The sequence below is a fragment of the Chanos chanos genome, chromosome 12 (assembly GCF_902362185.1).
Source record: "Chanos chanos chromosome 12, fChaCha1.1, whole genome shotgun sequence".
Classification (NCBI taxonomy): Eukaryota; Metazoa; Chordata; class Actinopteri; order Gonorynchiformes; family Chanidae; genus Chanos; species Chanos chanos.
In genome coordinates, this window is record NC_044506.1 from 19868855 (window position 1) to 19890784 (window position 21930).

Here is a 21930-nt window from a genome sequence, read left to right on the forward strand (position 1 = left end):
CTATTGTATCTTAGCTTAAGAGCGTCTGGATCTAGGCTACTAAATAAACAGATAAATAGTTCCAAACGGTGCTCTTGATATTTTCTAGTAAGCTTACCTAAACCTGCCCCACCCATGGGTTATGGGTCAACCCGCGCATCACTAATGGGTACAATCTTATCCAATAATTAGTCACTCCTGGTTCCATGAAGGCATCTTTACAAAAATGAGAATAAAAAACTCTTAAAGGGCAGGCAATAAAAGGGACATTTTCATCCTTGGTTTTTAAAAACACATCAGGTGTATTACTTCCATTTCCTTGTATATTTTTTCCATTTTTTTTTATCCAATCCTTTGGTATAGCCTCTTTCGATTTCTTGTATTAAGTTTTTTATAGTTACTTTGCTCTGAATTCCCTCTTTCTCCTCAGTTGTGTCTATATTAGCTTGTAGTGCCACCCCCTCGTTTCACTTCATTTAAGATGTCCTTTATTTGCCTTACTCCTGCACTGAACCAATTTTTGTAGAAGACCTCTTGACCATTATAATGTACCAGTACATGTAAGAACGACGGTCCTTCCCTCTATGTCTTTGTGGCGCTGTGGCTTAGTTGGTTAAAGCACCTGTCTAGTAAACAGGAGATCCTGGGTTCAAATCCCAGCAGTGCCTTTCATGAGAAACAGATTCTTCAACCAAGTTCTTTGTCTGTTGTCAGACAAAGAATGGACAATAACAGAGGGTGTGTTTTTCCTGATTACCTGTCTGGTGTCATGACTGAAGGGTTGTGCTCCTGGACAAGGCACCTTACCCCCAGATGCTGCCCACTTCTGGTGTGTGTAATGGATGCAGAGAACAAATTCTCTGTTCACCGTGTGTGTGATTGCAGTGATTTACATACCTGTTGTGCAACTCTAACCCTGTGTGCAAGAACGGTCATTGGGCCATTTGCTTGGGTTCTGACATCAGAATCACCTTTATTTGCCATGGTACATTACACTAGGAACTTTTCTTGGTGTTCTCCACGCAGTACACAAAATATACAATAAACACAAAAAAATACAATAACAGTGTTATCATAACAATACAACAGTGGGCACAAGACGTGCAATATACAATACAATGCACGATGCAGGACCAGCAATATACGTACTATAGACACAACAATACCGGTTGTATTTTGCCTTAATCAATTGCTCTTGGCTCCAACAGAAATGCAGCGCCAAAGGTGTGAAGCTTTCTTTGTATCTATGGTAATAAGACCATCAGGTTAAACAGTTCTCCTATCATGAACCATGTCTGTTCAGATGTCACTATAATCTCACAAGGTGTTGAGGAGAGCTACCGTCTTGTGATAGAAGCTGTTTTGGTGTCGTGTGGTTTGGGTCTTGATAGACCTGTACCACCGTCCGGAGGGGAGTCTTATGAACAGGATGTGGGCTAGGTGGGAGGGATCAGCCACAGTCTTCCAGGCATGTTTCCTAGCTCTGGAGCTGTGTAGGTCCTTGATGGAGGCCAGGTGGCAGCCGATGACCCTCTGAGCCCTTTGGATGTGTGCCCAGTTACTCGTCAACTTCAAAAGGCTGTGAAGCTGTGGCTGCCTGCCTGCCTCTCTGCCTGTTTCTTGATGTGATAGAATGGACAATAACAGAGAGGGCAGTGTTTTTCCTGATGACCTGGGGTTATGAGAAGCTTGAACTTGGCCCCGTTGTTTCTGGAGACATGTAGCGCAGAGTCAGTGATGTCGTGTGATAGAGTTACTGCTGTTGGAAACATTGTAGTGCTTCAGGCTCACAATCTGAAGGTCGTGAGCTGGATCCTTCCACTGGGCACAGCCTTTTCTCCCAACTTTAAAAGGCTGCAAAGCTTTGGGTGGCTGCCTGCCTCTCTTGATGTGCTGAAATGGACAATAACAGCATTGGTGGTATAGTGGTGAGCATAGCTAGCAGTTTATTTATTTCAAACTTAAAAGAGGTTATGGTGGGATAGTTTGAAACAGAACATAAAGAACAGAACAATCGACAGAGTACAGGAGGAAAAGAAAGAATTAAGACAGGAACAGAAAGGAAAATAAGGAAAAACCTTAGTATTGTGGAGTTGGAGGAGAGATTAAAAGGCATTTAAGAGGAAAAACATAAGAGACATGTGTTTTAAAGTAAGGTATGGGAGAGATTCGGACAAGTTGTCCTGTCTGATGACACCATTACAGACTACATTATCTGCTCGAGTTGTGTGGCATCGTACAAATATGATGGCCATAAGACACACGGGCCTACATCAAATCTGAATCAGAATTTATTTTGTGGCGCGTTGAAATAGATTAAATCTTAGAACTGTGGATTCCATTCCTTTTCTGCACAGTGCAGCCAAACACTAGGCTAAAAAAGACAGTACAGACCTACAAATGTAGGCTACTTTTAAAGTTCGTTAAGATGTGATGGATGCATTGTTTGTGTGTGCGTGTGTGTGTGTGAGAGAGAGTGAGTTCATGTCTTTAATGAAGAGTTAGTTGTTTTGCAACTATTCAACAATAACGAGCACCGTTTATAACATTTCATCTGTTTATTTAGTAGCCTGGACCTAGAGGCTCTAGAATGTTAAGCTTCCCCACCCGTGAGAACTTGCTTAAGACCTGCAGCAGGGGAGAGGCTTGGCAGCAGTAGCATTCAAACCTGGACCCCCGAAGAGACTGCAGTCTTACCCCTGCACCTTAGACAGCTTCCCCAACGTTACCAGTTCTCCTGGTAATGTTCACAATCGTTATTGTAGGATGAGAGGCAACAAATAGACAGATGAGGTTTTACCATTCTGACAGTATAATGAAAGACAATGGCAGCGGTGGGATTCGAACCCACGCCCCCGAAGAGACTGGAGCCTAAATCCAGCGCCTTGGACCGCTCGGCCACGCTACCTCCTACTGCATCCCTTGAACAGCCTGCCTGGAAGGCAGCTATGCTAGCCACTATTCCACCAACACTGGAATGAGTATGCTCCAAGTTATTGTCAGTTCAATCACATGAGGTAGACCTGAGAGCTGCAACCTCGAAGTCTTTTAACATCACCAAGGTGTTGGGCAACCATCCAGATGGGTTTATGTTAAAAGCTTGTGCCCCGTGTGAGGATCGAACTCACGATCCTGTTCGTGACGTCTAATTTCCATTCACTTTGGGCAGCCGTGGTCTAAAGGTTAGAGAACCGGGCTTGTGACCGGAGGGTTCGATTCCCAGGCCCGACATCCACGGCTGTGCGCCCTTGAGCAAGGCACTTAACCCTAATGCTCCCCGGGTGCAGAGGAATGCTGCCCACTGCTCCCACGTCTGTTGTGTGTTCGCTACTGGTGTGTTGGATGGGTTAAATGCAGAGACAAATTCACTGCTCACTGTTCACAGTGTGTGTGTGCAATCACGGAGACTTAACTTAACTTAACTGACTACTGAGCTAATGAGGCTGAAAATGATGAATGGACGCTTTATGCAAAAAACATTTGTGACAGGCCCATTTCTATCGTGTGACATCCCTGAATCTGAGCTACACAGACTCCAGAGGCCTCATTTATAAACTGTTGGGACTGTTGGGCATGTTTGGAAGTCACCCCCAAAGAGACTGGAGCCTTAATCCAGCGCCTCAGACTGCTCGGCCATGCTACCTCCTGTGGTGCCTGATCTTCAATCCAAGTGTGATTCATCAAGTCTTGCCTATCGTCATCTGATCGTCGAATCATGTTTTTGGTTTTTTGGTTTTTTTGCTCATTGATCCATATTCTCATCTGTGACATTGGCTTCCATTTTTTCCACACCAGACGAAAGAGCTGAAACACCCAATTAAATCATTTGTCTTCTTGTGTTAACTTTTGCTTCCTCGCTTGGACCGAGACTACCAGCTGGCTCGCTCTCTGATGCATTAAATTTCAAAACAGACACACTGGCAGCTCTTAAGGTAAGAGGCCACATACAACAAGGGTCTTCCCACTTTAGGTGATGAGACTGAAGGAACAGCAGTGCGGTATGGCAGCTTTTATTGGCTTTATTTTCTTTCCCAACAGGAACAGTTAAAATATACCACTTTTTCAGTCGTGGCTCTGCTGCAACTGCTACTTCCCCACACATCCCATTAGTCTATCCCACACTCTCAATACAGCCTGCCCCTTATTTTAGTAACACTTGGCATAAGAATTTATTTTGTCAGACATTCAGCACCCCCATATAGCCAGAATGCAGTGATCATTGTGCCCTATGCTGAGGTTATGAGGTTGTATCTCAGCATTACTGGAGGCTACTGGAGGTCAGGTAGTGAACACAACTGACTGTGTTCTGAGAGGATCAGCCAAACAGGGGCCTCTTCCTGCCATCACATTTCACTGACTCCTAGAGTCAATGGGTCATCTGCACAATTGCGGGTGAACCCAGTGGAACAGCAGGGACCTCCAGAAATGCTTTGCTCCCATGGATACACGTGTAAACTGGCAGGTGAACAGAAGTGGTAGTTGGTATGAGAGGACACATGCTCTGAATCACATCACCTGTGTTTGCTTTATGTTCTTTAGTCTAAAAATAATGGGTTTGTTTTATTGATGTATTTATTTATTTTTCAAATTATAAATTATAGTATTCATGCATTAAAGATTAAAAATTCTAAATAAACCACAGAAATTTCTTGGGGTTGCTCAGGGGGTGCTATGGCTTTCCTGGGGGTAGCTACCTATCCTCCCTGGTGCCGCCCATGCTTTGGGAAGTGAACAACACTATCCATCCCACGCAAATCAGGGTAACATCAAAATATCTTCAGAATGTCTTTCTTCTTGCTTTAGTGATGTTGCAATTAGTTTGCATTCACTTTATTAAATGGGGCATTTACCATACTCGTACTTTACCAAAATACTTCTCACATCACGTGAAAACCTCTTGTGTGTGTCATTATCATCAGTTTTTGATGAGATGCTATGGGCTTGTGAACCATTTTCACCCACCTTCACAACCCCATTGTGAGCTGTGCCTGAGCTGCCAAAGCTGATGTTGCCAAACACAAACCTCAGAGGGTGCAGGGAGTAAAGCTGAACTGCGCTGGCCGGGAATCGAACCCGGGTCAACTGCTTGGAAGGCAGCTATGCTCACCACTATACCACCAACGCAGAGTTTGGCATGCTCTAAAGCTTTAATTGTTGGTTCCAGCACCTCAAGAACTTGGCAAGCATACTAGACGGAGCCTTTTTTTTGCACTTCATTTTCATAGAAAATCACAAACATGAAACGAACATGGTCACAAACACAATCCATTTTGCTATTGGGCAGCCATCCAAATGGTGCCTTTAACAAACAGGTTTATATAAAAAGGCTGTGCCCAATGTAGGGTCGAACTGACCACCTTTAGATTACGAGACTGATGTGCTACCTACAGTGGCAACGAGGCAGAAAAGCGCTGTCAAGCTGGATACACAATGTTTCCAGCACCACTTGCTCTCTCACACAACATTCCTGACTCTGCACTACATGTCTCCAGAAGCACTGGGGCCGAGACCAAGCTTCTCATAACCCCAGTTTATTATGAAAAACATTGCCCAGCTGGATGATATGCTGCTCCAAGAACTGTCAAAACTCTCGGATTAGTGCTGTTTAGCTGGATGAAATGTTGATGATCGGTGCAACACATGTAGGTTGCAAATCTGGTTTTCTTCAGTGTCTTGCCTAGTTTGGGCTTGTTTGGGTTGGGGCCAGTGGGAGCCCTTGAGGGCCAATGCAGGGCCCCCTCACAGGTCTTGTCCACCAGAGCTTATTTTGGATGAGAATGCATCACTGGGAATTTGAACGGCTGTTTTTCATGCACTGGGGGCCTGCTGTGGCAGTGCTTTGCACCTCCCGCATGTTTGCTCAACAAAGTTAGTACGTTTCATGCAAGATCGACTTAGACCATCATGCATTGCAGCCTGTCTTGTGAAAGCAGGCAAGTCTTTACAGATGGATCAGATGTTCTGCCATTTGTTTATGCAAAAGAGATAATAATTTACCAAGAAAAGAAGCTACCTAAAGGATGTGCTGATGGATGATGGAGTTAAATGGTAGTGAGGGAAGGAGAGGTAAGAGAGTTGGCCCCAGCCACGACTGGGTCAAAGGGAATCAAAGGAAAGAAGGAGTGAATTGGTTGCCAAACACAAGCTCTGAAGGGTGCTGGGAGTATAGACAAACTGCGTTGGCCAGGAATTGAACACAGGTCAACTGCTTGGAAGGTAGCTATGCTCATCACTGTACCACTATAAACTTTTCAGAGGCTGTTATTGTCTGTTTCAGCACATCAAGAAACTGTACCCAGTGGGAGGATCGAGCTCACGACCTTCAGATTGTGAGCCTGACACACTACAATGTTTCCGACAGCAGTAACTCTATCACACGACATCACTGACTCTGTGCTATATGTCTCCAGAAACAACGGGGCCAAGTTCAAGCTTCTCATAACCCCAGGTCATCAGGAAAAACACTGCCCAAGTGGATGCAATGTTGTCCCAAGAAGCGTCAAATCCATCCGGTCAGTGCCATGTTGGAATGCAACCATATCAAAACCCAAGTGAAAGGTTGGAGTTTTACAACAGGTATTTAAATGCAAATCTCTGTGATTGCACACACACACTGTGAACAGGGAGCAGTGAATGTGTCCTCTGCATCAAACACACACCGGTAGCGAACACACACCCCAGACGCAGGTGTTTGTGTTCGTTGGGGTAAAGTGCCTTGCCCAAGAGCACACAGGCATGGATATTGTTCGTGGGAATTGAACTGGCAGTCATGACAACAGACAGAGAATTTGCTCAAAGAGCCACTAAAGGCACTACTGGGACTTGAACCCAGGATCTCCTGTTTACAAGGCAGGTGCTTTAACCTACTAAGCCCCATCTGCATGGTGATTGTAGGAGTTACCCGTCAATTTACACAAAGTGTTGTAGAGAGGATGGAACAGGTTGCATGAGATCAGTGAGGCAGAGGATGCAGAATGGAGGTATGTGAAAATGATTTGCCCCGTGTGAGGATCGAACTCACGACCTTCAGATTATGAGACTGACGCGCTACCTACTGCGCTAACGAGGCTGAAAGCAGATGTTGGGCGGTGCAAACAAAATTTCACATGGCCCCAGCTCTATCACACATCATCCCTGACTCTGCGCTACATGTCTCCAGTAGAGGTCTACAGAGATGTCATTATCTGTATCTGTACCTGTTCAACCAACAAAATGATCTGTCTCCGTATCTATTCAGGTAGTATGCCGGAGGTGGGCGTGGTTTATACTGGAAGTCGGGCACATGTTGCATTTTCTGCCCTAATATTCATTGGAGAGTCAAAACTCTCAGATGAGTGCCGTGTTGGAGCACATGTCAGAACCAAAGCGAAAGGTTCATTCATGGGCATTTGTGGTCCGACTTGCAAGGTTCAACTTTTACCTCAGGTATGGGTTTGTGTTAATGGTGTCAGACAGCTTGTCTGAGGCAGGATTGACAGAATAAGCCTGAAGTGGCTGAAACATATGGGAAGGCGCAGTGCACTTTTATGTGTGGAACAGCCTGATGATTTCTTTAATGGCTTTGCCTTTCTCTTGTTTGAACTTATTTTCTTTCCACTGCTAAAACAGAAATATATCAGGAATCACACTTTCCCTTCCAGGTATTCTTCTCTGAACATGTGCCACTTCTATACACTGCCTTGTCAGTCAGCTGTATAAACATGAATAATACAAATACCTCACATTCCAAGTGCCCAGCGTCTTTCTCTTTCCATCAAAGTGACATTCACTCTCACTTTCAGCTGTTAGAACAACTGAAACATGGAATAGCAGGACCAGCAATATACATACTGTAGACACAACAATACAATATACAGTACAATGTACAATCTGCAGTAAGCAATACACAATACAAAATACAATACAACAGACAGCACCAGGATAGTGCGTAGTGTAATGAGTAGACGAACGCTAGATGGGAAATGATGTGTGGGATTCAAATAGGTCAGTGGTATGTGGTATTAGTGATTGATACAGAGACACAGAAGGTGGTAATGGGTATGCGAGGTCAATAGGCACAGTGGTTCCACATAAGCACATATACAACAAACAGTGCAAGAGTTCAGGAGGTGTTGAGGAGAGCTACTGTCTTGGGATAGAAGCTGTTTTGGTGTCGGGTGGTTTTGGTCTTGATAGACCTGTACCACCGTCCGGAGGGGAGTCTTATGAACAGGATGTGGGCTGGGTGGGAGGGATCAGCCACAGTCTTCCATGCACGTTTCCTAGCTCTGGAGCTGTGTAGTTCCTTGATGGAGGCCAGGTGGCAGCTGATGACCCTTTGAGCCCTTTGGATGTGTGCCCAGTTACTCGTCAACTTCAAAAGGCTGTGAAGCTGTGGCTGCCTGCCTGCCTCTCTGCCAGTTTCTTGATGTGATAGAATGGACATAAATTATGTAAATAAATACGTAAGATATTGAGAATAAATTGCTTTAGTGTTGTTTCAACTTTAATATGAATTAATAAACTTGAAAATAAATTGCTCTAATTCATGCAAATTGCTTTAATTTAACATAAATTTCTGTAATGAGAAACTTGGTCACATGCAATCTGAGCTGTGTTCTGTCAGGGGAAGAGCTGATGTTGTCTGAATGACTTAATGTTTCTGATACGACAGACTCAAACAAATTCTCCCAAGCTCTTGGTTCGCAGATTGAAAACTGAATGATACCTGTGCTAATTGGTTGTCAGTCATCAGGACTGGATGGCAGAAGACACAGAAGACACCTCCTTATAAATGGACTTATAGCATCCAAAGAGACTCCTGGACATCAACGCAGGTGTTCAGGTCGTAACAAATGTAATCTGACAATGGCCTAAATCCCGCACCAATGTGGCGTCGTGGCTTAGTTGGTTAAAGCGCCTGTCTAGTAAAGAGGAGATCCTGGGTTCGAATCCCAGCGGTGCCTTTCATGGCTCTTTGTCTGTTGTTGTGAATGAAGGATTGTGGCTTTGATTCACAGGACTGATGTCCATGGCTGTGTGCTCTTGGGCAAGGCACTTTACCCCAACAAACACACACACCTGTGTCTGCATGCAGAGGGCGCCCTGTTCATGGTGTGTAAGTTTTACATTTACATACCTGTAAAACTCTAACCCTGTGCACAAGAACAAAAAAGGTCATTGGGCCATTCGCTTGGGTTGCATTCCAAACCCAGCACTGCACCAGTCTCGTAATCTGGAGGATGTGAGTTCGAGCTTCACACAGGGCAAAGCCTTTAATCCCTTTGGTTGGCTGTCCAGCTCCTCATCATCGTCAAACCACTGCAAGGCTGTCACTTTTGGGCCTGGCTGTCAAGCGCTTGAGGTGCTGGATCCAACAATGACAGCCTTGGAGCTCAGTGCCTTCAGCGTTGGTGGTATAGTGGTGAGCATAGCTGCCTTCCAAGCAGTTGACCCGGGTTCGATTCCCGGCCAACGCAGTTCAGCTTTACTCCCTGCACCCTCTGAGCCTTTGTTTGGCAACCAACACCAGCTTTGGCAGCTCAGGCAGAGTGGCAATTATCACAGTGAGGTTGCTCCCCCAGGGAATATGGATCTGGTTCGCTTGCAATGCACGTTTAGAGAGTCCTTCAAGTTTAGAGACTTTCATTAGCCTTTAACTGCTCTGCCAGCAATTAAAAGTGTACAGTGTGTAAATTCATGCCTTCTTGCCCTTCTTTCACCCTCTCTTTCTCTTTCCCATGGTTAAGCGTGTCTCATCATTGCTGCATGTTTCATACCATCTCACCTGTATTCTAAATGTGTTGAGGTTAAGTTACTGTTATTATCACCTTTTTAGTTTTGCTGTTTATAAGCTATAGTGTGGGTGTGTGTGTCTGTGTCTGTGTGTGTGTGTGTGTGTGTGTGTGTTGCTGTCTATTAATAGTTTAAGTTCTTGTGAGAGAAGACCCATTTGTATCTTTCTGCAGCTCACTCTCTTTCTTTCCATCAACTTTTCTTGCACTTGTATCCGGTCTTATACTGAATGTAGCGGGAGCACATGTGCAGTAGACAGCTGCATAAGGCTATGTTTGCTTTGAACTCTGCCTTTCTTGGAAGTCGCTTTGGATAAAAGAGTTAAATGAATAAATGTAAAGGTAATGTAAATGGTGTTCATCTCTTTACTTAGAGCTCTTTCCTGTACGTACGTAGCCGAAGAGTCTAGCTCCATCTAAAGCCCATCTAAAGCCCATTTATTCAACCATAAATTCAATCTGCACCACAGCTTGACTGCTGTAAAAAAGTTGATGTTTGCATTTCTATACTCTGAGTATTTGATTAATTATTTCCTAGTTTACTGACTGTGGTGATCCAGGAACAGGAGTTATCTAGGAGAATTGATTTCAAAGAGTGTTATTGTACTGGTTGCATTAATGCTGTAACTGAATATATGTTAATGCTAATGAAGCGTTACTGTGAGTAATTTCAAGGTTCTGTGTTTAAAGCGTTGAACTACAACTAAAATTTGTAAATGTAACTGTAACTTAACTGGATTCAGATTCTTAAATGAGCATATGGTGATAGCTTATTGAGGCTTGGTAATAACAGAGGAGCTCTGTCCCTAGGTAAGTGTATCAGGTATCTGAGGGCCTGGAGGTCGGGATCCAGGGCCTCCACGAGGCAGTCTTCCCCCCAGGGATTAGCACTCTTCTCTGGGTCAGTGTGGAAAGCTGCTGGGGGTGTGAACATTATGTGAAGATGGATGCACTAACTTTGTTGAGCAGAAAGGTAGGAGGTGCAGCTCTGGGGTCTACTTCATGGCTTTTCTGAGGTGATTGAACCAACAATAACAGCCTTGGAGCCAGTTCCAGCGTTGGTGGTATAGTGGTGAGCATAGCTGCCTTCCAAGCAGTTCGATTCCCAGCTAACGCAGTTTTACTCCCTGCACACTCTTAGGCTTGAGTTTTACAACCAACACCAGCATTGGCAGCTCAGAGACAGTGGTGTTAATCACAATCGGCTTGTCACCTAAAATAACGTTTGTTATCGTTACCAAGAGAACTGGTCATGTTGGCGAAGGTGCTGGGGTAAGACTGCAGTTTCTTTGAGGATCTGGGTTTGAATGCTATTGCTGCCAAGCCTCTCCCCTGCTGCATATCTTAAGCAATTTCTCACTGGCGGGGATGCTTAACATTCTAGAGTCTTGAATAAATTGTTACTATTTTCACCTGGCGAGCAACAGAAGCACCATAATTTGACTTGTGCGGCAGCAGGGCTCTGCGGACCGGCAGTTACAATTGTTATTATTTTCAAAGCAAGAGGTTCAGTCAAGGGGACTGGGTCCTAACAGTTTCCTCGCCCCACCCCTCCGCCGGTCCAAGGATCAGAGTTTGAGAAACGCTGACCTAAACTATCAGTCTCTGGTGCTGTCATTGGATTTGGGCTACGCTGGCAAGATTGGATTTGCGCAATGGGCTAGGAAAAGAGAAACCTTGGCAAGGGGCAAAAGGAAAACACAGTAAAGAAATCACCAGGCTGCTGAACAAATGGAGTGTGTATTTCTCTATTGATTTCAGGTGGGTGAAATGGTTTACAGGCCCACAGCATGTCATCAAAAACTCTGGAATAGTATCTGAATAGATACAGATAGATAATTTTGTTGGTTGAACAGATACAAATACAGATACCGATAATGACGTCTCTGTACACCTCTACTGGAGACATAGAGTCAGGGATGATGTGTGATAGAGGTGAGGCCATCTGAAATTTTGATTGCACCGCCCCACTGATGTTTTCAGCCTCGTTAGCGCAGTAGGTAGCGCGTCAGTCTCGTAATCTGAAAGTCGTGAGTTCGATCCTCACACGGGGCATGTCCTTTTCACATAAACCCATTTAGGTGGCTGCCTAACAGATTCAGTGATGTTAAAAGGCTTCAAGGCTGTTCTCCTTTATCAGAAATAATTACAGTACATTACAGCAACCAGTCAATGTCCACTGCAGTCCCTTAAATGATTAGCATTTCACCTTAAGTACTGTTGTTGTAAATATCATTTCTTGCTTTTCTTTAAGAGCAAAAGAGTGTGTGTGCGTTTGAGAGAGAGAGGGTGACAGAGAAAGGGGAAGAGAAGGTGGAAGGTGGACTAGTAATCACAGCCTACCCTATTGCACGCAGTTTGGAGAGCCATTCCTCAATTCCTCAAGGCTGAAAACTTATCTGTTTAGCCAAACCTTTTGCTAACAGCTCTTTAATAGGTAAAGGAGCAGATCTGGAGGGTTCTCGGGCATACAATGTTTGGTGAACTGGGATGTTTGGATGCTGTCGCCCCCCCCCCCCAATCTAACATGTTTACTCAGGTTTGTTGACGGTGGAGTGGGTGGCCGCCTTGTGTCCCAGTGTGCCCTCATGTCCGTATTACCTTCTAGCTCTCCCTTTTAGCTGTAATATACTGTAATAGCTAGTCTTACTGGAGTCCCTGCCTGCACTTAGCACACGATGTACATCGTCCCTTAACCATTATGTGGAAATGAACATCTAAAAATCTTTCTCTCTCTCTCTCTCTCTGTCGAGCCACACGTGCTACTCCTGAGATACCAGTGATCCTGACTCCTCCTGCCCTCTGAACAGATCCATCCTGGTGTTATCATCTTTCATCCCCCTGTCAGCCTCCGGTCAGCATCGTCATCCCCTTTGTCCATGCTCTAATTTACTTGAAATTGTGACTGCCCGCCAGGTCGGCACCTATTGCGCACATGTCTGGCCAAGAAGGGGTCTCCTCTCTCTTTGGTCCCTCTCAAGATTTCTCCCATTTTCCCATTTCCCTTTTGGGTTTTTGGGGAGTTTTTTCTTGCCCGCCATGAGGATTAAGTCAGGGGGTGCCGTCCTGTTTGGATTTTGACTGTTGTGGCCTGTAAAGCCCTTTGAGACTGTAAACAGTGATATTGGGCTCTAAATAAACTTGAAACTTGAAACTATAGCCTCTTTCAATTTCTTGTATTGAGTTTTTTATAGTTACTTTGCTCTGAATTTCCTCTTTCTCTTCAGTTGTGTCTATATTAGCTTGTAGTGGCAAAAAACCCCATTTCACTTCATTTAAAATGTCTTTTATTTGCCTTACTCCTGCACTGAACCAATTTTTGTAGAAGCCCTTTTGCCCATTATAATGCACCAATAGGTGTAAGAACAATGGTCCCTCTCTACATGTTTATCTGGTGCCGCAGTAGGCAGCGCATCAGTCTCATAATCTGAAGATTGTAAATTTGATCCTAACATGGGGCTCAGGCTTTTATCCCTTTTCGATGTGTGCCCGGTTACTTGTCAACTTTAATAAGCTGTGAAGCTGTGGCTGCCTGCCTGCCTGCCTGCCTCTCTGCCGGTTTCTTGATGTGATAGAATGGACAATAACAACCTCAGAGGCTTACAATGTCAGCATTGGTGGTATAGTGGTGAGCATAGCTGCCTTCCAAGCAGTTGACCCGGGTTCGATTCCCGGCCAATGCAGTTCAGCTTTACTCCCTGCACACTCTGAGGCTTGTCTTTGGCAACCGACACCATCTCAGGCAGAGTGGCAGGTGTCACAGTGAGGTTGCTCTCCTGAGAGTTGAGAGACTTCAATTGCTCTGCCAGTAACTAAGAGGTGTAGTGTGTAAATTCACTCGTTCTTTCTCATCCATCAGCACATCCTTTAGGTAGTTTCTTTTCTTGGAAAATTATTATCTCTGTTGCATAAACAAACGGCAGAGCATCTGATCCGTCTGTAAAGACTTGCCTGACCTATGAGGGTTGGGGCCAGTGGGAGCCCTTGAGGACCAATGCAGGGCCCTTATGCAAGGGCCTTTATGCATTTATGCATTTATGCAAGGGCTCCCACTGGCCCCAACCCAAACATGCCCAAACTAGGCAAGACGCTGAAGAAAACCAGATTTGTGACCTACACTTGTAGCATAGATCATTTCAACAGCATTTCATCCAGCTAGACAGCACTAATCCGAGAGTTTTGACAGTTCTTGGAGCAGCATATCATCCAGCTGGGCAACGTTTTTCATAATGAACTGGGGTTATGAGAAGCTTGGCCTCGGCCCCAGTGCTTCTGGAGACATGTAGGGGTGCAGGGTCAGGGATGTTGTGTGAGAGAGCTAGTGGTGCTGGAAACATTGTTTCTGTATCTAGCTGGACTGAGGTTTTTCAGCCTCGTTCCTGCAGTAGGTAGCGCGTCAGTCTCATATTCTGAAGTTGGTCAGTTCTCGCATGGGGCACAGCCTTTTTACATAAACCCGTTTGTTAAAGGCACCATTTGGATGGCTGCCCAATAGCAAAATGGATTGTGTTTGTGACCCCACGCAAGGATTGTGGGACTCATTAGGACCTGACATGTATCTCCACCAGTACAGTGTTTGTGTGAATGCACAGGTGACCGGCTGCTTGTTTCACTGTATGTTTATGAATTTCTGTAAAAATATGGTACACACAAAAAAAAGGCTCCGTCTACTATGCCTGCCAGTATCTTGAGGTGCTGGAACCAAGAATTAAAGCTTTAAAGCATGCCAGTTTGTGTTGGTGGTATAGTGGTGAGCATAGCTGCCTTCTAAGCAGTTGACCTGGGTTCAATTCCCGGCCAACGCAGTTCAGCTTTATTCCCTGCACACTCTTAGGCTTGTCTTTGGCAACCAACACCAGCATTGGCGGCTCAGGCACAGCTGTGATAATCACAATGGGGTTGTGAAGGTGGGTGAAAACGGTTCACAAGCCCCTAGCATCTCATCAAAAACTGATGATAATGACACACACAAGAGGTTTTCACGTGATGTGAGAAGTATTTTAGTAAAGTACGAGTATGGTAAATGCCCCATTTATTAAAGTGAATGCAAACTTATTGCAACATCACTAAAGCAAGAAGAAAGACATTCTTAAAATATTTTGATGTTACCCTGATTTGCGTGGGATGGATAGTGTTGTTCACTTCCCAAAGCATGGGCGGCACCAGGGAGGATAGGTAGCTACCCCCAGGAAAGCCATAGCACCCCCTGAGCAACCCCAAGAAATTTCTGTGGTTTATTTAGAATTTTTCTTTTTCTTTAATGTGTGTATACATTAATTTATAATTTGAAAAATAAATAAATACATCAATAAAACAAACCCATTATTTTTAGACTAAAGAACATAAAGCAAACATGTGATCTGACACATATGTCCTTTCATACCAGCTACCACTTCTGTTCACCTGCCAGCTTACACGTGTATCCATGGGAGCAAAGCATTTCTGGAGGTCCCTGCTGTTCCACTGGGTTCACCCGCAATTGTGCAGATGACCCATTGACTCTAGGAGTCAGTGAAGTGTGATGGCAGAAAGAGGCCTCTGTTTGGCTGACCCTCCCAGAACACAGTCAGTTGTGTTCTTTACACTACCTGACCTCCAGTAGCCTCCAGTAATGCTGAGATACAACCTCATAACCTCAGCATGGGGCACAATGAAATTTACTGCTATGCCACACAGAAAACACCTAAAACTACTTGTAGGAGTGACCCTGAGTAGTCTACTATTTGACGATTCGATCTAAGGGGCCTGATTTAACTGTGAGACTGGCAGTCGAATCAGGCTTCTTAGATCGAATCATTGAATAGTACCACTCCTACATCGTCGCAGTGGTTATGAAACAAGGATCAAAGCTGCCATACCGCACTGCTGTTCCTTCAGTTTCATCACCTAAAGTGGGAAGACCCTTGTTGTCTGTGGACTATTACCTTAAGAGCTGCCAGTGTGTCTGTTTTGAAATTGAGTGCATCAGAGAGCGAGCCAGCCGATAGTGTCGGTCCAAGTGACGAGGCAAAAGTTAACACAAGAAGACAAATGATTTAATTGGGTGTTTCAGCTCTTTTGTCTGGTGTGGAAAAAATGGAAGCCAATGTCACAGATGAGAATATGGATCAATGAGCAAAAAAAAAACAAAAAACAAAACATGATTCGACAATCAGACGACGATAGGCAAGACTTGACGATCAGATTCGACTATGTCAATTCTTAGTGAGGGACACCCCTAAGTACTTGAAGTATTTTTTCCAGTTTACTACTAATTTGATCTGAATTCAATGTAAATTAATAAACCTTAATTTTGACTAAGTAGAACGTAATTGTAATTTAAGAATTTTCTCCCAAATTATGCAACACTTGGAGGAGCTTGGTCACATGCAGTCTGAGTTGTGTTTTGCCAGGGAGAGGAGCTGATACTTCTTCCAAAACTGCTGTAGCATACCATGTGAATGACAAATTGAAATCAAACTGAAATTAAATAGAATCAAGTGAATGGAGAATTTACAAGATGCCGTCTGAATGACTTAATGTCTCATATAGACAGACTCAAAAAAAAAATTTTGCTCTCAGTTCACAGATTGCAAACACAATGATCCCTGCACTAATTTGTGTCCAGTCTTTAGGGCCAGTAGATAGTAGAGGGTCCAGTAGAGGGTGTGAACATTATGTGAAAGGTCTAGTTTCTTGAATGAGATGCACTAACTTTGTTGAGCAGACAGGTAGGAGGTGCACAGGCGTGCCATAGCAGGCCTCCAAGGGCCATTCTCCCAAAAGTGTTCAAAATGTGTCACAGCTGGACAAGACTGCCATGGCAGGTGCCCTGGGGCCCCCGAATCAAACATTGGCCCAAAAGGCATTCAAGATGGGACAGAGGTGGACAAGAGCTCCAAAGGTGGTCTCACTGAAGCCCACAGAGGCTTGTGCTGATCCCAATCTGAAAGTGACCCATGGGCTCAGTTACTTGGGCAGGTAGTGTGGCCGAGCGGTCCAAGGCGTTGGATTAAGACTCCAGTCTCTTTGGGGGCGTGGGTTCGAATGCCAACGCAGTCTATGGATTGCTATGCATACTTCTTGCAAAGAAAGACAAACTCTCATCATACCATTACAGACCTAAAACCTTCCCGATTCACTTTCAATGGGAAAATAAGCGATTGAACATGAAACATGCGTATGCCAAGTTTGAACCTAACATGGAGATCAGTACTTTCTATGTCAAAGACCGCTTTTATAAATCTGAACTTTGGTGTGGATTTGAGCGTACGCACATTGTAAGATCAAATCTGTGCGGAGGAACGTTTTATAAATTTGGCCCCTGGAGTCTGTCTTGCGCGGAGTCAGGGATGTCATGCGATAGAAATTTTTTTTTGCACAAAGCATTATTTGCTTTCAGCCTCGTTGCCACTGCAGGTAGCACATCAGTCTCGTAATCTAAAGGTGGTCAGTTCGACCCTACATTGGGCACAGCCTTTTATATAAACTCATCTGGATGGCTGCCCAACGGCTTAGTGATGTTAAAAGGCTTCGAGGTTGCAGCTCTACCTCATGAGTTCCTGAGGTGATGGAACTGACAATAACAGCCTTGGAGCACATGCATTCCAGCGTTGGTGGTATAGTGGTGAGCATAGCTGCCTTCCAAGCAGTTGACCCGGGTTCGATTCCCGGCCAACGCAGTTCAGCTTTACTCCCTGCACACTCTGAAGCTTGTGTTTGGCAGCTCAGGCAGAGTGGCAATTGTCACAGTGAGGTTGCTCTCCCAGGGAATGTGGATGTGGTTTGTTTGCAATGCACATCTAGAGAGCCCTTCAAGGTTAGAGACTTTCATTGGCCTTTCACTGCTCTGCCAGCAATTAAAAGTGTGTTGAGTGTAGATTTATGCCTTCTTTCTCGCTCTGTCTGTCCCTGTCCCTTTGACCCGATTGTGGCTGGGGCCTGCTCTTCCTCTGCTTTGTCCTCTCCTTCCCTCACTGCCATTTAGTGGAACTCCGTCATCCATCATTACATCCTTTAGGTAGCTTCTTTTCTTGGTTAAGCGTGTCTCTTTAGTTCACATGTGTCAAAATCCTGTCCTGGAGGGCCAGGGTCCTGTCAGTTTTTGCTTTCACTTCTTAGTAACCTGTTGATTTTCAAGAAAAACAGTAGGCCCATGGCCCTCCAGGACTGGACTTTGACACCCTTGCTTTAGAGAGTAGTCACTGCTGCATGTTTCATACCATTTCACCTGTATTCTAAATGTGTTGAGGTTAAGTTACTGTTATTATCACCTTTTTAGTTTTGCTGTTTATAAGTGGGTGTGTGTGCCTGTGTGTGTGTGTGTGTGTGTGTGTGTGTGTGTGTTGCTGTCTATAATAATAGTTTAAGTTCTTGTGAGAGAAGACCCATTTGTATCTTTCTGCAGCTCACTCTCTTTCTTTCCATCAACTTTTCTTGCACTTGTATCCGGTCTTATACTGAACGTAGCGGGAGCACATGTACAGTAGACAGCTACTTAAGGCTATGTTTGCTTTGTCTTCCACCTTTCCTGGAAGTCGCTTTGGATAAAAGCGTCTGTTGAATGAATAAATGTAAACGTAATGTAAATGGTGTTCATCTCTTTACTTAGAGCTCTTTCCTGTATGTACATGTACATGCTAATGAGTCTAAGCTCTATCTAAAGCCCATTTTATTCAACCATAAATTCATTCTGTGCCATTTGAATTTGATTGTTATAGTGTAGTGGACTGGAAATACCTATGAACTTGAGTTCAGTTCATAGGTATAAAGATTAAAAAAAACAGACATCCCTCTATTTTTAGTTTCATTATTAATTTTGTATTTCAAACAGCCGCTAAAATACAGTAACATCCATTTCCCTGAGTTTCAAGCTTATTATATGCTATTTAACATCAATCCGACCATACTTCAATGTGAATTCGCAAAATGCCAGGGAATTGTAGATTTAATAATGTCTGGCTTCACTAGGACAAATACAAGGCATGGCTTGAGAAAGACCAGGACCCGGGGCGTGCAAAATGTGGGCTGTGTCATAAAACATTTGACATCTTGAACATGGGAGAGGCAATGCTAGCTAGCCATGCTAAAGGAGCTAAGCACCATCCTGCTGCTGCTGCTGCACGCGAAACAGCTCACAACTCTATCACCGGCTTTTTCACCCCGGTGAGCAACATGACACCCACTGCCAGCTGCAGTGCTCCCCTCTCATCCACCATCAAACAAGGGACCATTTTGGGCACTGTGTCCAAAAACAAAGCCCTAACTGCAGAGGTACTGTGGGCACTAAAGGTGGCTCATTCTCACTATTCCTATAAGTTACGCGAGGACAAAAGCCAGCTTTTTCAGGTCATGTTCCCTGACAGCCAGATAGCTGCCAGATTTGCATGCGGTGAATGCAAATGCTCATATATATGTACTTTTGGACTGGTTCCTTACTTTAAGAAACTGACTTTGTCCAAGGTATCGAAGCAAAGGTTGTATGTCATTTTATTAGATGAAAGGCTGAACCACTATTTGCAGGCTAAACAGTTAGACATACATGTCAGACTATAGGACGGGCCCAAAGTGAAGACTAAATACATCTGCTCAGAGTTTATGGGCCATTCATCAGCTCAAGATATCACTGAGAAAATGAAGGACTTGCTTTCTCAGGTCGGGATCACAAATCTCATCCAAATCTGAATGGACGGGCAAAATGTGAATTGGAAAGTGTTCAAAATACTCCAGAAGCAAGTGCAGAATGATGTGGGGCAGTCGCTGATCAACATCAGTTCGTGCGAGTTGCACATATTGCACAATGCATTCAGAGATGGATGTAAATCCACCAGATGGGAAGTTGAACACGCACTCTCTAGCCTGTACTGGTTGTTCCACGATTGCCCTGCCCATCACAAGGATTTTATGACAGCAATTGAATGTTGTACGCTCATGCTTAAGTTTTGCAAGCACCGGTGGATTGAGAATGTCAGCATATCAGAAAGAGGATTGCTGCTCTGGCCACATGTCAAACTCTACATCGAGATGGTAGGGAGAGGTGAACTACCCAATAAAAGGTGAAGTCATCTGAGGAGGTGAAGACCTGCTGTGCCGATCCTCTCTTCGCAGTGAAATTGCAGATGTTCAACAGCATTGCAAGAGAAATCAACCCCTTCCTCACCATGTATCAAGCAGACCAACCCATGCAGCCCTTCCTCTCTGAGGACATGTACAAGCTCATTAAAGGTAAGGATAAACATATTGATGGTGTAATTGCTAATGTTTTATTTTATATATTGCAGTCTATTGGAAACACACACAAATATATGAAGTGTGGCTATTAATCACTTGTTTTCCATTTTACAACTCCTAATCCAGAGCAAAATGTTGTATAAGTGTAATAGGTTAATAAAACATCACAAAGCTGGCATAACAGGCTTCATAAACAGTCACAGGCAATTTAACAGCATTGTTGTCCATCACATATTTAGTTTCAGTTTTCATTTGTACATAATTTCTGGAAGTGCAATTGGTAACATTTTTTGTTGTCTTAATAGATATAAAACAACAATAAACACTGGGGGAAAATGGCCCCAGGAATCAGGAGAGGTCTCTGGTGGCTCAGAGGCTCATTGTTGACCACATCAGATCTGTTGGGGGCATAACCAAGGTAGAGATCACAAAAGTAATTATGTTATTATCTCGAGAAAACAAAGCTTCCTTATTTCGTAATAATGACATAATGAAGTCGAGATCTAAAGAAAACAAAGCAAAATAACACGTTATCACGAGAAAATGGAATCTAAATTAAATGTAAATTCATGGCATCTTTGGGCTTCCATAGGTAGGCTAACTAATTTGCGATGCGATTGGTTCAGTTGGACTTGCAATGTCAGAGTTTGTATTTCGAGGTCAGAGAACTTTCCCTGCTTGGACGTATTACGCCCCATCCATGTGGTAAACTCTAGGGGCACGGCCTCTGAACCTAGAATACTTAGGGGCGTGATATTTAAATGACCACCACATTTACCAATGCCCGATCATTCTTACGCTATAATCACACATGAACTGTCGTAAGATGATTTCTGCGCTCGGATCTGCGCTGTGTTCTATGTTAGATTGATAAATGAGGGCCATTGTGAGTAATAAACCCCACCCAAGCCATCCCCCAACAAAAACTGTGTGTCTGTTCAAACCCCCAACCCCCCTCCCCATAACATAAAAAAAAACGAAAGGAAACACTCTGTACTGACTGTAACTGTAATTTTTATTCATTTTCTATACTAAACACAGTGGAACACATTTGAACACATAGTGACATATTTGTTAAGAAAGGTTAAGCAATTTTGTCTTTCTGACATGACAGTGAAAGACAATGGCAGCGGTGGGATTCAAACCCACGTCCCCGAAGAGACTGGAGCCTAAATCCAGCGCCTTGGACCGCTCGGCCACGCTACCTCCCACCACTCCACTTGAACAGCCAGGCAGTTTGCAATGGGGTCGGTAGGAGCCCCTGGGGGCCTAGGTGGAACCCTCTTTGGAGCCTTTGTCCACCTCTGACATATCCCGAATGCCTTTTGAACCATGACTTGACTCTGGGGGCTCCCTGGAACCTGCCATAGCAGTCTTGTCCAGCTCTGGCACATTTTGAACGCTTTTTGTATTCCATTAAATGAAATTAAAGTACTGGATTGCTTACAAGTGCCGTGTTAGTCAATATTAGCGTCATTCTTTCACTTGCAACCCTGGATGCGGCCTTGGAGAGGTCATCTGCTTGCAAGGTTTTTTTTTTTTTTCGCCATAATGTCAATGCAGTACAGCAGCCATTTCACTGAATATTAAATATTCAAAAAATCAAGTGATTGTCAACACATTACACGAAAGTCCACTTTGTCTGACAGATGTGCGTTACAAGCTTGGCAAACCAGATCTGCATTCCCTGGGGGAACAACCCCAGTGTGATAACTGCCACCCTGCCTAAGCTGGTGTTGGATGCTAAACAGAAGCCTCAAATGGTCCTGGGAGTAAAGCTGAACTGCGTTGGCCGGGAATCGAACCCGGGTCAACTGCTTGGAAGGCGGCTATGCTCACCACTATACCACCAACGCTGAGATCTGTGAGCTCTGAGGCTGTCATTGTCGCTTCCAGCACCTCAAGAAACTGGCAAAATGGCCTTCTAACCAAGGCCTTTGGACAGCCAACTAAATGGGTTAAAATGCCG

At 44.3% G+C, this 21930-nt stretch overlaps 12 non-coding genes across 12 annotated transcripts; 7 read left to right on the plus strand and 5 right to left on the minus strand.

Annotated features, from left to right (window-relative positions):
- The first annotated feature begins 573 nt into the window (after positions 1–573).
- On the plus strand, positions 574–647 carry trnat-agu (transfer RNA threonine (anticodon AGU)). Its single transcript has one exon. It is a non-coding gene; the product is annotated as a tRNA-Thr (tRNA).
- Positions 648–2805: 2158 nt separating this feature from the next.
- On the minus strand, positions 2806–2887 carry trnal-uag (transfer RNA leucine (anticodon UAG)). The gene has a single exon. It is a non-coding gene; the product is annotated as a tRNA-Leu (tRNA).
- A 2144-nt stretch (positions 2888–5031) lies between these two features.
- trnag-ucc (transfer RNA glycine (anticodon UCC)) lies at positions 5032–5103 on the minus strand. Its single transcript has one exon. It is a non-coding gene; the product is annotated as a tRNA-Gly (tRNA).
- Positions 5104–6975: 1872 nt separating this feature from the next.
- Positions 6976–7048, minus strand: trnam-cau (transfer RNA methionine (anticodon CAU)). Its single transcript has one exon. It is a non-coding gene; the product is annotated as a tRNA-Met (tRNA).
- A 1802-nt stretch (positions 7049–8850) lies between these two features.
- Positions 8851–8924, plus strand: trnat-agu (transfer RNA threonine (anticodon AGU)). The gene has a single exon. It is a non-coding gene; the product is annotated as a tRNA-Thr (tRNA).
- Positions 8925–9365: 441 nt separating this feature from the next.
- trnag-ucc (transfer RNA glycine (anticodon UCC)) lies at positions 9366–9437 on the plus strand. Its single transcript has one exon. It is a non-coding gene; the product is annotated as a tRNA-Gly (tRNA).
- Positions 9438–11734: 2297 nt separating this feature from the next.
- On the plus strand, positions 11735–11807 carry trnat-cgu (transfer RNA threonine (anticodon CGU)). The gene has a single exon. It is a non-coding gene; the product is annotated as a tRNA-Thr (tRNA).
- Positions 11808–13363: 1556 nt separating this feature from the next.
- On the plus strand, positions 13364–13435 carry trnag-ucc (transfer RNA glycine (anticodon UCC)). The gene has a single exon. It is a non-coding gene; the product is annotated as a tRNA-Gly (tRNA).
- Positions 13436–14485: 1050 nt separating this feature from the next.
- On the plus strand, positions 14486–14557 carry trnar-ucu (transfer RNA arginine (anticodon UCU)). Its single transcript has one exon. It is a non-coding gene; the product is annotated as a tRNA-Arg (tRNA).
- Positions 14558–17341: 2784 nt separating this feature from the next.
- trnag-ucc (transfer RNA glycine (anticodon UCC)) lies at positions 17342–17413 on the plus strand. The gene has a single exon. It is a non-coding gene; the product is annotated as a tRNA-Gly (tRNA).
- A 3672-nt stretch (positions 17414–21085) lies between these two features.
- trnal-uag (transfer RNA leucine (anticodon UAG)) lies at positions 21086–21167 on the minus strand. The gene has a single exon. It is a non-coding gene; the product is annotated as a tRNA-Leu (tRNA).
- Positions 21168–21745: 578 nt separating this feature from the next.
- trnag-ucc (transfer RNA glycine (anticodon UCC)) lies at positions 21746–21817 on the minus strand. The gene has a single exon. It is a non-coding gene; the product is annotated as a tRNA-Gly (tRNA).
- Positions 21818–21930: the final 113 nt, after the last annotated feature.